A 15,947-nucleotide genomic window follows, 5' to 3' on the forward strand; every position below is an offset into this window, starting at 1 on the left:
CACACTGGAAAATTTGTCCCTTTGGAGAATGGTGAAGAATTACGTTATTTCTTTATAATGCGCGTACTCACCGGAATACCATCGCGATCTCGATTCCGATTCTCGTTTCCGCGTTATCGAAGGGAAGAAGTATTTTCACGGTTGCGGATTCGAAGGAAGAAAAAGGAGAGGTGGCCCGTGGAAATCTTCTCGGGGCGAAAATCACGCGCCGCTATAAATTCACCGTTAAAACGGAATCGTTCCGGCACGTTTTAGTTCCTCCTTTGTCTCTGTCGGATGTTTACAGGCGCGGCTGCTCCCGACCGAGACAGAGAGCACGAGTGAAATAAGATTGGGCTTATGGGGTGACATGTTTTCCCAATTCGCCAACCTATGCCTAGTGGATTTTCCTGTCGGCGATGTCCAACTCCTTGCGCTCGTGTCCCCGATTTTTCTCCTCGCGTTTCCTCTTTTCTTGCCGACATCTTTAAAATAAGGGCATAAAATATTCTATCAGACAATTGTATGTAATTCATTCCATTCGAATTGGCTAGAAAATCCCTATAATTTTATCTTAACAAAAATATGTATATTATTCGTACAAATAAGTTTTAACTAATAAATTCGATCTCGATAAAGAAAGATCTCTCTCTTAGGATTATTTCTACAAGAGGAACGATATATGTATATCTATATTTTTCATACGAAAGAATGACCATTGTCTGGCAATCACACGCCCGATTACGCTTACCAGTAAAGAGAAACTGCTTCATTTTTCCACTTCCACGCCGTTTTCAAGCGCGGCGAACGGAACGATCTCCGTTTGTATTACCACGTTTGATCGAGTGTCCCCATTCCGATGGGCAAAAGGGCACAAAGGCCAATAACTCAAAAAAAAAAAGAAACTCCCGCCTACGAATTAGGCGCACGCGATTCCATCCCTATCCTCGCCAGACACCAATTATTAATCATCGCACGCGGTAGATCGAGTCCAGGTGGTTGGACTCTTGGCTTCGCAGGTGCTATTACCATCTGATTAGATCGGATCGAAAACAAGAGGAGAGAATTCGTCAGGAATTTTTCGACCAATGGACGGATCGTGTTGCATCAGCGAAGATTAACCCTTCATCAGCAATCTGGATCTATTCGAGGCATACATCTTCTCACACTCTCAAAGCTTCCTCGCCAATCGTTTATTAATTATTCACAGAATGAAAAAGAAAAAACTATTAGATAGGAGATGTTGAATAATTTTTTAGACAAAATTTTTGAACTCCAAGAATTCTTGGACGGACGGTCTCAATTTATCTGAAGACAAGATGCACATATTATAAAATATCTGAAAATTTATTGTATAATTAATTCTGTTCTACATAATGCAATAGAAAAATAGAAAAATACTTGCTCATACTTACATACTTTTCTTCAATATATTATTTATTTTCTTGCATCGTAAGATATATTTCCATACACGTGTACCATCTTCGTACAAGCTTGATATCATCCCTTGAATTAAATCAAATTGAAGGAACAAAGAGAGGAGGGTGAACTCCGTGGTTAATGCTCGATCATTTCTTCGCGAGACCGGCCGAAGAAGGATATTTTCGCGGTGCCCTTTTCTTCCGAACGAACGAAACGAGACCGCCTGCGCTAGGGAGCATCCGCGGATCGCGACAGCACAATGGGATCGTATTTCAATGGCAACTTTCGTTTCAACTTCCTTTCAACTTCCGTTAAAAAACGAGTCAATATTTTTAAACGTGAACGGACGGGCGATTCTTTTTCTCCTCTTTTCAAAACCCGACCCGCGTCAGTCGATACTCGTTCCAAGTAACCCGGTTGATGAAGCCGACGAGAATCATTACGTTGAAGTCATTTTCAACCGAGATGAATTATCTTACTCTCTGTCTCTTTTGTTTGTACGAAAACCTTATGAAATCTTTGTATAAAGTGAAACTGATACGAGATCATTGCCATATTCGTTTAATTTTCGAAAGGATTTTAATAGAGGATAAAGCTCTCGATTCCGTGCTGCGTTTCGTTGGAAAGTTGGTCGATCACGTTTATAGCGATTTTCAATTACCGGTGTAATGAATTCCACTTTTTAAAGCGAAGATGGCCGTGTCACGATTCCCCTTCCCCCTGCAAAGAAAATTGCGTTAATCGCGAATGAAAGTGGCATTATTAGGTCGATCGATTTCCACGATTTAACGAGTATCTAAAAATATTCGTCAATCGTGGATACGTGGATTGCCCACGAGTGTTATTTTTTTTTTTTTTTTTTTTTTTCCGTAAAATGATTTCAATCCGTAGAAACGGAATGTTTATGTAAATTTCATATTTCATATTTTATTTAGATTTTAATTACGAGGTAAACGGTAAACGTTATATATAAAAAAAAAGAAAAAATTTATTTCCAGTTTATTTATTCAACTCTTTGCCGACTATTATTTTATACTATTTATATATGTATATATACATACATATTTGTTTAAATTTTAATATCATTCTCCATATTTAAATAAAACTCCATCGAAATGATCGATACTCGCCTAAGTAAAATCGGATAAAAATTAGTTTTCAATTTTAACTTTCAATTTTCAACAAATATTTCCTCCTATATTTTCGACAAATGTATACTTAATCGTACCTTCTTCAAATCTCCGCACCTTCTTCAAATTTCCTCATAATTCCTGACAAACTCTTCGCTCTCATCTTTAGAAATCATCATTTCTTTCAAATTTTTGATAAATTCGATGTCTTTCTTTTTTTCTTTCTTACAACTTACTCACTTTGCCTACAAAAAAAAAGGAATATTAGCAGGGAACCAGACGAGCAAAGAAAGTATTCGTCTCGCGTCTTCGATAAAAATTCAACACGGTAATTAAAATGATATATATACAATGATCCGGTGGGTGAAACATGTTGAAGACACGTGCGCGTCATTCTCTAACGATCGGTGTTATGCCCGCGAGGCGCCAAAGGGGTGCACTACGCTCTGCTCGGCGAATTTTCAAGCGTCATCAGCCAGGCCCGAGTCGCCGCCTTTAATTGATGCCCTTCATTTTTTTCCTGCTTTTGTTTAGGGCCGAAGATTTATGGACAGCTGGCCAGACGAAGAGGGGGGAGGGCAGGAAAGGCCGACACAGTCGGTTTCTTTGAGCGCGATTCTCAGCGGGGGTTCTCCTTTCTTGCACCAACAAAACCACCGACGCCTCGCAGCACCTTTTTCATCCCCGATCATCTTGTTCGCTCGTCTCGGCCGCGTCCTCGCTGTGTCTCTGATAATTCCTCCTTTCTTTCTCTCTCTTTCTCAATCGCCATATGCTCTCGCGACTGGCCAAAGAAACGTTGGAGTCGATGACAGCTGGGTGTGCGTCCATGTGGTTGATTTTCCTTCGTAATGATCTTCCTCGATATTTTCGCGTGGAATTCTTGAATTTTTCCTTCCTCTCCGCTTTTTGATTTCACGGTTTAGGGTAAAATAAGCGACGATTAAGGAATGTCTTCGTCTTAGGTGTGATTTAATCATATATCTTCAATTATCTTGGATTCTGGAAAATTTTTAAAATATATTTGCATTCGAATTTTAATAATATTTTAATAATTTTTACAGTTTGAAGGTTTTACAATGAAGTTGCTATGAAAACGAAGGATATTAAGGATGTATTAAGGCACAATCGTCTTTCGAAAATTTGATTGAACAGATACATATTTTACGCTACTTAATACCTATTCATAATTCAATATACAATTGATAGAAATATGAAGAAGATATTTTCATAAAATTTTTTTAAATAACTTATAACGCGATCTCAAGTTATTGACATTTTGAAACGAATTTTAATTTTAATCATGAAAGGATATTAATCAGAGCCCATTTCTTTCTCTCAATTCCTACATTTGTATTCAAATTTATATAACCTGATCATTTTTTTATCATCTCGATTGGATTATCTTCATTTTCTCGTATTAAATTTAATCATAGCAAGACTTCTTTTACTAAATTGTCAATCACAATTATTAATAAAATTATCCAAAAAACCTTTCTATTAAACTTACCAATCATCGAATCCTTAATAAATTTTCAACTTACCAATTACTTACGAAACTTTGAAACTTGCCAAACCTCGTACAAAATTATTAAAAATTATCGAGAAATCCCTTCGTATATCACGATCCAAAAACATGTGCATCCATATCCAGAGTTTTAGCTCGAAAGAAAAAACTGAAAAAAATGATATTATTATTACACATAAATCCCATATCGAACAATTTCTTTTTCTTCTGGAACTCGATCCAATAATTGAATATTCAACCCAAAACTGGAAATAAGCAACAACGGATAATTTCAAACGACGAAGATATCGACGATTATTTCCTCGAATCGATAAAAACGATTTACGCATATACGCGGCGCGCATATTTTAAAAGCGAGAAGGTATCGGCAAAAGGGGGGGTTGGGTCTCGCCGCGACCCAACAATAAAACGCATTAGCCGGGTTGATTATTTACAAAATCGCGTACGCGGCGATTCGTTTCCGTGACCGATTTTTCGCGGCGATCGTAAAAATTGAACGGCGTTGCACCGCGCTATTCGTTAAAACGGAGCGCCCCGCTTTATGGCACCATTTGGCCGCCGCCCCTTTTTTATTCCCCGACAGCCAGAGGACTCGCGTTACTTAACGATCGCCCCCCTCCCCTCCCCCCGGTAATTAATGACGAACTCGCGGGGTCTGGCCGCCAGTAATTAAATCGAATTTTGCGCGCGGAGATTCGAACGGGGCAATCTCGAGCGACTAATTTATTCTTGGCCGAGAGGATGCGAGAGTGGAATGTTAAATAAGAATGTAGGATCGGCCTCGAAATTGCAGTTAGTTTGTCGAAGGTTTCTTTTCTTTTTCTTTTCTCTCTTTACCGATTTTTAATGGTAAACGAGGTAAATATGGTCGGGAAATTAAGGTAAGAGGCGCAATTCGTAAGAGGATCGAGGAATTTTCTTCCGGATTTGTTTACCGATGGCACTGGATCGGTTCCGTTCCTTTATATCGGCGTTCAATTTTATCAAGTTGTTTGATCTCGAAATCTTTGATATCGATGTTGAAAATTTAATTTGGAAAAACTTGTCGTTATTTTAAATGATGTTACGTAACGCGGCGAAAGCGGAGAGAAATTTATCTAACCTAAAAATTTTTTAATAAAATATGTAGAACGTAACTTTTTTTTTTTTTGTTCTTTTTCTACTGGAAATTTTCCCGAGGACGTGAAATCGAAGTTTCGGTATTTCTTTAGCGTTAGAACGCTAAATTATGGACATTTCGTAATTTAAAATTTCGCTCTATCTCGCTTCATTACAAAGTTATATTTAAAAAGCGAAAATCATAGTGAAACTTTGAGCGTTGATTTCACCTCTTTAAAGTGATATTTTCGGAGAAAGAAAATTGCTTCATGTATAACCCATTATGCTGTACGCGTTCATAAAGTTTCATTAAAAAAAATGAAAAAGTGTTCGTTAACATTTCGAAAAATAAAGAACTTTTCAAATACGAATCGTTGTAAAAGTTATTATTGATTAAGAAGCACGTAATGGTCGTCCGTGTGATCGATTAAAATACTGTGTAACATTTAATTGGTAAAAAAAGAAAAATTTCTCACTCAACTTTCATCCTCTGAATGAATTTGCATAGAAGTTAAACGATAGAAAAAATTCAAATTTCTATCTTCCTTTTTCTTCTTCCTTTTCTTTTTTTCTATTACACAAAAGTTATCTCGATTTCTTCTTCAATCAAAGATCTTCGTTATTCTCTTTTCAATCTTTTTCGCGATCGTCTTTCGTCCGACTCCCTTTCATTCCCTTTAAATTTCATTTTACTCTGGATAGCAAATGGATAGAGTAGACTCTCGAACGATTCGAGATAAAAGCAAGCAATTTAATAAAATAAAACGATTATCGATTTACGTGGCGATGGATTTCAAAAAGATAACGCAAAACGAGGTGTTTAACTATTCCACCGGCGCGAAATCCGGCGCGAGATTCTTAAACGATCTCTCCGAGGTTGGAGGCTTAAAAGGAATTTCCTGTGATCCGTTATAAATTTACCACGTTCGACAGTGAAAGCTGGTTCGGTGCTTTGATAACGTTCGCGCAATCTCCATTAATCTGAAAGGCAAATAGCGGTCACTTCATCGATTCATTTTTCTCTTTTTCCTCTTCTCTCTCTCCCTCTCTCTCTCTCTTCCTCTCTCTCCCCTTTTTTCTTTCTTTCTTTCTTTTTTTTTTTTTTTTTTAAGTAAATGTTAATTTTACGAATGACGTTCTTGACCTCGAGCAAATCGTCGAGCAAAAGTCAAGCCTTGTCGAGCCTTTGAGTTCTCGAAAAGGATGATTTATTGAAACGAAGCTGACATCCGATCGAAGAAAGGCAAACAGGCACGAGAATTTAAGAATACAGGAAAATAATTTATCACCGAGAAGTTTATTTTTGATCTCGAGTGTGTTATTGATGAATAAAAAATATTCATTAGCCGAACAGTGAATAATCTTTGTAACATGGCTAATTTAATTCAATTTCTTTCTCGATTTACAAAAATATCTTATTTAAAATTTAATAGTAACAATTCGATGTACAATTTGATAAATCCTCGATAAAATCTTTGGAACGTTCATTTCCCTAAAACAAAAAAAAAAACACACTCTCGATCACTATTCACAATCTATCAATTTTCCTTTTCCTCTTCTCGATTCACTTTATCACTTTATCTACACCGCACGAGATAAAAAAATAACTTTTTACATTCGTACATTGTCCCAGACGAATAAATGTCCGATTTATAAATCCACTCGCTAATAACAAGAGATGATATCAAGAGAGAAGAGGGGAATCACGATCAGGTATGATAATCCACGTAGATGCAAAGAGCGGCAAATCCATGGTAACGAGGTGAACGAGTTACCTTAACGACCGATCCCGCGTGACGTTTTTTCAATTCGACCACGAATCGATCCGCTTTATCTATCACCAGTTAACCGATGTAAATTTACCAAACGTTCGCGTGGAAACAAAGGGCCCTTCCCTAATCGCTTTAACTCGTCCCATCGAGTGAACGAATCAAAGAACGGCAGGTGTGCACGCGCGAAAACGGACGAAACAATTGCTTCTCGATCGTTCCCTCGAGGTGCTCGCTCGAAACGTTCCAATTATCCTTTCCGCGGACAACGGCTATTTTGTTTAAACCTTCGCCCCCCATTATTGTTTTCCGCCCCCTCTTATGCGTCAGTCGCATCTAGTTTTCCTCGAGACAGCATCTCTTCCTTCCGATTTTTCGATCCGATACGAAGATTTCTTCGATTTGTCGAAGAATTTATTGGAGAATTGATTCAGAATTCTTAGGTTTTTCCTCAATTTCTTTGTTTTGATATCGCTATGTCCCTTTCTTTCGCCGTGACGACGAATATTGCGAAGGCTTGAAGAATGTTGAGAGTTCGTTGAATTGAAATATTCTTTTAGAGTATGGATTTTAACACTGCACACCAAAATTACACTACCGAATTGTACTAACTTGTAAAATATATAAAAATAATTCGATTATTTTAACGATTATTCTATTTTCTTAACGATTAATAAATTAATTAAAAGACGCTTGCTAGTATTTACTTTACTCGTCGAACGAAACTCCTCGACTGAGGAGATTTATAAACTACGTCGCCGGCGAATGTTGACATTTTGCGAACGAGAAAGTGTTCCACGAATTGGCCGAGGAAAATGTTTATAAATATCGTTCGAGCGAAATACGCCTGTTTATTGAAATTATTATCGATTGTCCTCGAGAATTCAAACATAATATTCGTGAAATATTCACGCGATTATTTTCAACTCCAAAACATAATCGATAGATCTTTTTTTAGCGAGGATGCGATGCTCAGAATGATGTAATGACGGAAGAGAAAAGTTGGAAGGGTCGAAAGTCGTGTTGGAAAGGGCGCAGCCATCGACTATCGAGAAATTAGACCGCTCAAACTTCCACCTCCTTGTCCTGGGACCATGGTTCCGTTCTCCTTCGGTCGTGATGTAAGATGTAATGCTTCCAGGAGGGCCGTTGGGATTCGGGAAATCGTGTCGCTAGTCGAGGCAGATTTATTTGCGGGGTTGGAAAAAAAGCGGGAACGAAGGGAAATTATTCCTTGGGGGGAGCGGTTCGAGAGAGAAATTTTTAAACGATATAGAAATGTAATTGCAATCTCTAAATAGAAGAATAAATTGGATGATAGATACTCGAACGAGAAATTATTATTATTAACTTTTATAATTTTCCGTAATTTTCCATGACTTTAAAATTTGTTCGAGATACAGTTAAAATTTCCATTCGAGTGAATATATTTTATAACGAAGTTACGAAACTTCGAATTTTTTTTGATAATTTTTCAACGAATTACTTGGACGAGTTATTCGAGGAAATTGGTTTACGTTGGTTCTATTTAAAGCTTCTATTTAAATAAGTTAAATATTTTTATGAAATTGAAATAGCGCGTGGGCGAAGATTAGATGCGGTGGAATTTTAGATGCGATCGAAATAGCCCGACTTTATTGATCTGGGTCTTGTTCCGTTTTCCACTCTCAAGGATGCTGTGGTTTCAATGGTCGCGATTGGAAAATAATTCCGAATTTTTGGGATCGTGCAAAATATCATCGCGTTTTATGTAAATTCTTCGGTTTCGGAATTATTCTGAGGAAGAAGAAGAAGAAGCTTATTGGAGATTCACGGGGAATAACGAGCGGTGAAAAATACGAAGGGGAAAACGATCTGCTGGCTCATTGATTAACAATCAGCCCGTGAAATAAGGTGATTTGTTATGAATCCAATCTTCTCTCGATATTATTATCCCCTGTGTGTGAGAATTTTGTAATTAAAATTTATAATTTTACTTCCTTAACCATCCATCTTAATCAAATAAAAAAAGAAAAAAAAAGAAAAGAAAGAAAACACATATTCTTCACAACTATCACGATAAAAAAAATTTCAAATATAAAAATGGATAGAGAAAATGGATAATTACAAAACTCAATTTTCTTTCAAAAATTCTTTCTCATTCCTCTTTCTTTTTTCCTTATTTATACCATGTGAACAATGTGAACAAATAAAACAAATAAATTGATATTAATTCATAGAATGCAAGAATGATAATGAAACACATATTACATATATTATTTTTAAAAAATGTTACTTGCAAAAAAAAAAAAGATTCCATTAAAATAATTATTGATCAGATAATTACGTATCCTCTCAAGCTTAAATTATTTAATAAATTTCATCTAAGTAATTTCTGAAACAATTTTGCTTAAACGACACAACAAAATGATCGAGAATTTCAATTTGCCAATCAATCGTTGCAAGAGTGACATTTCGAGAACGCGAGCAGATACGGTGTCGTAGCGGTTTCATTAATATTCATGCATATTCATACAAGCAAAAAACCCGTGTATTTATGCACGATACCCCGCCTCTCCCAGATCCGTGTCCCGATGGTTAATCAGCATAAAGTAAGCCTTTTAACGATCGACGTAAGAACACGGAAAGAGTCATCTGTTTTCGATTCAACATGGTGTTTATCTTTTAATAAAAAACGAGGGCCGATACACGCCACCAAATTACATCTTAATTCGGAACAGCGAGCTCGAATCGTTTATTAGTCCCCCGATAAATTCTTTAAAATGTCCATGCATACTTGCCAAGTGTTCTTGGACCAATCTCTCGTCGTATATGACTTATTTTGCCTCGAGTTAAAAATCACTGGATACATCTTGTCTATCTATACATCAATCTATCAATTCTTGGAAATTATAATTGCATAAAAATTGTCGATACTAATATAAAATCTTCTCGAGAATGGAATCGAAAAATAATTTTAATAATTAAATTTCGGTTAAATTTTGTCTTACAGATATTATTATGAATCAATTTAAAAATTGTTCGATCGATACGCAAACGCTTCAATTATGATTAAATTTCACATATATGTACGAATAAATATAATCAGAATTGTAATTCCTTGATACGATAAGACCAAACGTGGAAATTTTCACGAATGATTTCATCGAGAATTCGTTTGGGCTGGTTGATCAAGCAGAAGTGGAGAGGGAGACAGGCGAAAAGTGATAAATTTTAACCGATAGCTCGAATAAAAGATAACCGTTCCAAAGAAAGCTTTCATAGCGATCGGCCAGATGGGCGCCGCTGAAAACTGGCCCTGATGAATAACCATCGGAATGGTCGATCAATTTTTAATCGGAGGCCGTTGCAACCTACGCGAGACTACGATTATCCTGGCTGGAAAAACGCTTCCCGTTTCCACCCTGGAAACAGGGATCCACCAGTGTGTTTAAACGACGAGCACGATAACGATTCTGTACTTGACAGGCTGACCCCAGGTCAATTTTTCTTTCAGATTACCCTATCTTCTCTTTACCTTGTTAGAATATAATAGAAATTATATTATTTTTAAATAATAATCGATTTCATACGTGGACTCTCGTTTGTTCGACCTGAAAACAAAAAAATATTAAAGATTCTTAGATTCTCCATCCTACGAAAAAATATACGATTATGAAAGAGAAAAAGATAGGTTGTAGTTATTATAAATAACTGTAACATTATCCAATCCAATCGTTCCCAAATCTTCAATTTTCAACTCGCAAAATTAATCGATCTCGCACGAAGGTTATGATGCGATATCTGTTGTCGAACAACGAAAAAGGAATTGGGTTACCCGGGCTCTCAAATACGGAACTTTTGCCAGAGTTGCGCGATTCTCCGTATCGTGGTTCAACATCCGGTATTCCAACGGTGTAATATTATATTATTTGCCAAAACTTCGAATGGAACGAGATTTTCCCGACTTTTCGAGCCGCGCCTCGTTCGAGAAATATCGATTCCTCGACGAACGTTAACGCGCTGGAAATTCCACGCGTCATTTTCAACGCGTCGTTCTTACTTCAAAGAACATTTCGATGTAATCTACGACAATGTCGGTGTTTCCAAGTGTTTCTTTGTCTCTTCCTCTTCTTTTCTTTCTTCTTTTTTTTTTTTTTTTTTTAATTCGTCGATATCTCTGATGCTTTTTCCCAAAGAGCATCGATTTCTTTATTAATTCCACACGTTTCAGTAGGTAGTGTTATTAACGCTGGTGGGATTCCAGACGGTAACAGGATACGCGATAGAAGAAGCAAGTTTTTTTGTACGATGGTAGCTGTCAAGATAACGCGTGAAAGTAAATGAGGAGGAGCTCGAGGAGTCGGAGGATTTGACGAGAGAAAGAGTTGGATTCTTGGGGAACGAGACATCTGTTTCTATCCGAGGAACATCTTCCATTAGGCGGTGGACGAATGGAAGAATAAATTGGACGCTTCGATTGGACGGTTAAGAGTGAAAGATAACACTTCACGATTTTCCTCACAATCGATTAAAAAATCATCGCACTTGTTGCGAAACAAACTAATTAATTAAAACCAAGGATTATTGAAAATGAAAATTAAATACTTAACGAATAAATGAAGACGCGATTACAAATATTTTACATCTGTCATATACGTATTTCAAAAGAGGAATGAAATAGAAAAATTATTTTCTATACGAATTTCACAAAATTCGACGATAATCGAAAATCAATTTGAACATTCGATAAAAATATTCTAATTTCCCAACAAAATAAATTTCTTCCTCAAAGAATCATTTCGTCTTCAAAAAAGAAAAGCGCGTCAGGTTGCGCGGAATGGAGGGAAAAGAGTAATTTATCGAGGCGCCCCTCCAGAATCCATTTGAATAATTAACGCAAAACGCCTTCTAAATAAACCTCTCGCAGCTGCATGGTCCGGAAATGGCCGCGATTCGGTCAATTCTATTTAAGTAGCAAGAAAGTTTATCGAATTTCGCGGGGTGGCGAAGAAAAAGGACGCGGTGAAAATTCAGGCTGCATCGGTCGGGGCTCGGTCAGGTGCGCGTATCCCGGAATAGTTTGTAAATAGAATGCCTAGGTTGGAACGCTGGAAATTGGATTTATGTCGTTCGGGGCGTAGCTGCCGGCCCGGGGACGTTTCGAGATTGATGGCTGCACCGAGATAGTGCGTTTCGAGGATTGACAAGTGTGAAAGAGAAATTCGAAAGACCTCTCAGTTCAGTTGTTTTCCTCCAACTCCCTCCCTTTTTTTTTTCTTTTTCTCTTTTCTTTTTTCTTTTTTTTCCCCCTCCTTCCCCCATCGTGATTCTCTTTCTCGCGTACACGGGACGGATGATGGAAGCGGATATGGAAATAAAAATTTTGCTTCCCTTCGAATACGTTGCTTGTTGTTATCCGCGTCTTTTGGCGCGGAGAAAAAAAATTTCATCCCTGATCTCTCCGCTTTCTCTCCAACCAGCGGTGGAAAAATTCGAAATTTGCGGAATTATATGGAATAGAGAATTATGGAATAATCGAATCTCTCGATTCAATCTCTTGCCTAATATTTGTAACAGGTATTGGAAATATTTGAAGATGCATACAAATTAAAAGCAAAATGGGAGAAATTTCACAGGGAAGATTTCAACCAGAGATACTTCTTCTCGACGAGAGATGACGATACATTTTCCAACGGAAAATCTTCGCTTCTAATTTACATTCCTCGTCGAATTTCCTCGTTGCAACAATGCTATTTCTCGTTCCTATCTCTCTCGTTCATCGAATACTCAAGACAGATATCCCATATAGATATCCTTCCTCATTCTTGATTTACATTCTTCATCGAATTTCCCTCCTTACACGAACGCTCCATTCCATCCGCTCTTTCATTCATCGAATTCTCATAATCCGATAACGGGCGGAATCGCAATGTAATTATACAACTAATTATCCCGCGGCACAACTCAACCGGCCCCCTCGGTAATTCCATTCTCCCCTCTTCCTCCCTCCTCCTTAATACCCCCGTATTAAGACGTCTGTCGTAATTTAATTTCCCTTAAAACTCTCGGCGGTTGAATCGTCGCCGAGTCTTTTCCCAACAGAGCGGTTCGCGATTCTTCTTCAGAAGATTTCATTGCGAGCGCACACGTCAGCGGTAGCGCGATCTCCTCATAATGTATTTTTCCACGGTGAATAAGTAATTGCAGCGGGGGAGGAGGGAGGAGGGAATGGAGGAGGGCGTGTCGAGGGTGTTTAATTGTATTAAAGGACAAGTTATTGGTCTGAACCGGAGGTCTGTGCAACGATCAGAGGCGGGGAGAAGACAAAGGAAAGGAGGGGGAGAGCAAAAAAGGAAAGAAGAGGACGTCGAGGGGACCAAGCGCCCCCCCTCCCCCCCTCTCCTGTTCTTATTTCTCGCGAAGGTCCGCGCGATAATGGGCTTTTACTGCATGAATAGAAGCGGCAAAGATGGACCTCTCTCCTCTCTCGGTTGTTCCCTCCCCTTGCTGTAGGTGTCAGACCTGAAATTAGTCCGCATTTATATTCTTATTTGCATACAATGGAATCAGATAGCGTAATAATTGTTCTTTTATTCAACGTTTTATCGCGTCCCGATCGCCCAGCTCCCGCCTCCTCTCATCCCGATTCACTGCAAACCCGATGCCTCTCTAATTGCATCTGCCATTAATTGCGTATTTCAATCTAAAAATAGAGCCTAGCGTTTAAGACAATACGTATTAAATTCTATATAGGGATTATAGTATACGCCTTTTCCAATTTTCTCAATGATTCGCGACATTTTCAACTGTTTCGATATTTTCACTGTTGTACAATCAATTTTTCAATTTTTCTCCATTTTGACAACGTCCACATGCGCTTTGCAACGGAGACTGAAAGAATCTTGGAAGAGAAGAAGAAGAAGAAGGAGGAGGAGGAAGAAAAAACGTTCCCCCTTTTAAACGAAAGCTAATTCCTCGTTTAAGCGGACACAAGAAAGCCGTCAGAGATCGGGGCACGTCTGGCGAATCGATCAAACTGGAAGCTCGACATGCCGCCCTCATTTTCTCCTTTCTCGCTCGCACCCACTTCCGCTCCTCCACTCCGTCCTCCTCCTATCCCTAATTTCTTGCGTGGGGCGACACTCGAGAAAGCATAAACACGTGTTCCGCGTGACGTGTCCGCGCCGACGAGCGCGGCATCCGTTTTCCAACGGCACCAGTTTCACAGATCGTGAACGTAAACTTCTCATGCGCTCCATTTCAGACGTAGACACGCGTACACGAGGGAGGGGAAAATGACGATGGATTTATAGCGAACCATCCTTTTTTTTTTCTTTTTTCCCCTTTTTTTGTAGAAACTTTTTTTCCAAAGATCACTTACTCGGTCGGGCAGGATGTCGGGCTAAATTTACACGGGAGAGTATTCTTTTTACCAGTAGAGACACGATGATCTCGAGCACACGAAACATCTTTGGAGATATCGAACATATTGAGCTACAAGGAGCCTGCGTTAATTCTTCACTGTTAGTTAGTGAAAAATACAAATAGATTAGAATTAGAGAGATATTTTAAGAAATCATCAAATGAAAATTAATTCTCGCACATTTGTAAAATAATATTCTCTTACGTTTGTTCTAGCTATATAAAATATGACTCTCTAAATACACCATCTTATTAAAAGTTTCAATTCGGTTTGAATTCGTTATATTTGATTTTAGATACTTACCATAACTCTTCCTTTATTCATTTTCCACTCTGTCTGAAAGACACTGTTCGAGCGATTGTAAAAAATCGCGCGGAGATATTTTTATCGTTGAATATATGAGGGTCGCGTCGCGAAGATACACCGAGCTGACACTGTCGTTCCATTTACAGCTCGTCTCCAACACCGCCGTACAATCAGTCGACGATAACTTTTCGTATGAGCTATTAATCTATCCACGATTGCCAGCTTTCCACCAGTTTTATTGCCCTCCCCCCCCGTTTCGTTGGGGAAACGGAACTCTATTTTTCTAATACGGTTCAGATAACAGAAGGAACACGTACCGCATCCACTTGTTATCGCTGTTGCTTAAAAGGTAATTTATCGTTACCTTCGGTCTCGCCGCTCCCTGTTTACGAGAAAACTGGAAATACGAGGTCGCTGTTAAACATTTATACACATTTGCCGTGAAAACGATTCGCTATGTGTCGATATCCTAATCGCTAATCGATTCTGTTAAAATACGAGCAGATCCCTGTTGATCTTATATTTCTGATCTTATCTTTCCAAATATTTTTATTATACATTCGATATTCATTTTTTTTTGTATTTTCTTGAATTAAACTCGGGCCCAGCATTTTTAAATTCTATCTGAAACTTCACAAAATCCTTTATCTTTTTTTTTTATTGGATATATATCTACATCTATATTTTTCTTCGTTACGTTTATTTATTACGTTTTATCTTTTTCATTTTCTTCGTCGTCTTCTTTATCAGGAAGAATAAATTAAATCTACTCGTAGATAATCTATAAAAAATAGTTTCCAAAAAGTTTGAAAGTAACTCGAAAATCAATCTTACACGAAAATTAAAGCGTGCTTGAACACAGCTTGAAAGATTTTAACATTGATATCGAGATTTTGTCATAATAATTTTAAAGAATAAAAATTTCATCTCTCTTTCCTTTATTACATTCGCCAACATTTTCTTCACAGATTCAGGGCGAGGTTTCTCTGATCTCGTTTTCATAGTTGCAGTGACGCGCGTTTATGTTTCTTTTGAACGCCCGCGTTTCAAACTGCGTGCCGACATTTATCGTTCATCACCGGCGAATTTACACGGATGGGGAGAAATAAATTCGAGCTGCGTTTTGCGAATCTTCCACCCATCAACTCCACAAGTAACGAGATTTTCTTGTTAATTCCGGAGTTTAAATTCTAAAAATAACGAGATCGCGCATAATATTTTCTTTCTTTTTTTGTTTAGACGAATATTCACAGATACGTATTTTCAAATTTTATCGATGATTTGATTTCTATAATATAAATTATATAATT

The 15,947-nt window shown here is 37.9% G+C and overlaps 1 long non-coding RNA gene across 1 annotated transcript; it reads right to left on the minus strand.

Annotated features, from left to right (window-relative positions):
- Window positions 1-4: 4 nt before the first annotated feature.
- Window positions 5-8,274, minus strand: LOC100576546. Its single transcript, XR_003305869.1, has 5 exons — window positions 4,076-8,274; window positions 2,882-3,533; window positions 2,630-2,776; window positions 731-2,121; window positions 5-464 (listed from the first exon to the last, which is right to left on the minus strand). It is a non-coding gene; the product is annotated as an uncharacterized LOC100576546 (long non-coding RNA).
- Between the last annotated feature and the right edge of the window lie 7,673 nt (window positions 8,275-15,947).

This window comes from Apis mellifera, linkage group LG12, assembly GCF_003254395.2.
Source record: "Apis mellifera strain DH4 linkage group LG12, Amel_HAv3.1, whole genome shotgun sequence".
Lineage (NCBI taxonomy): Eukaryota > Metazoa > Arthropoda > Insecta > Hymenoptera > Apidae > Apis > Apis mellifera.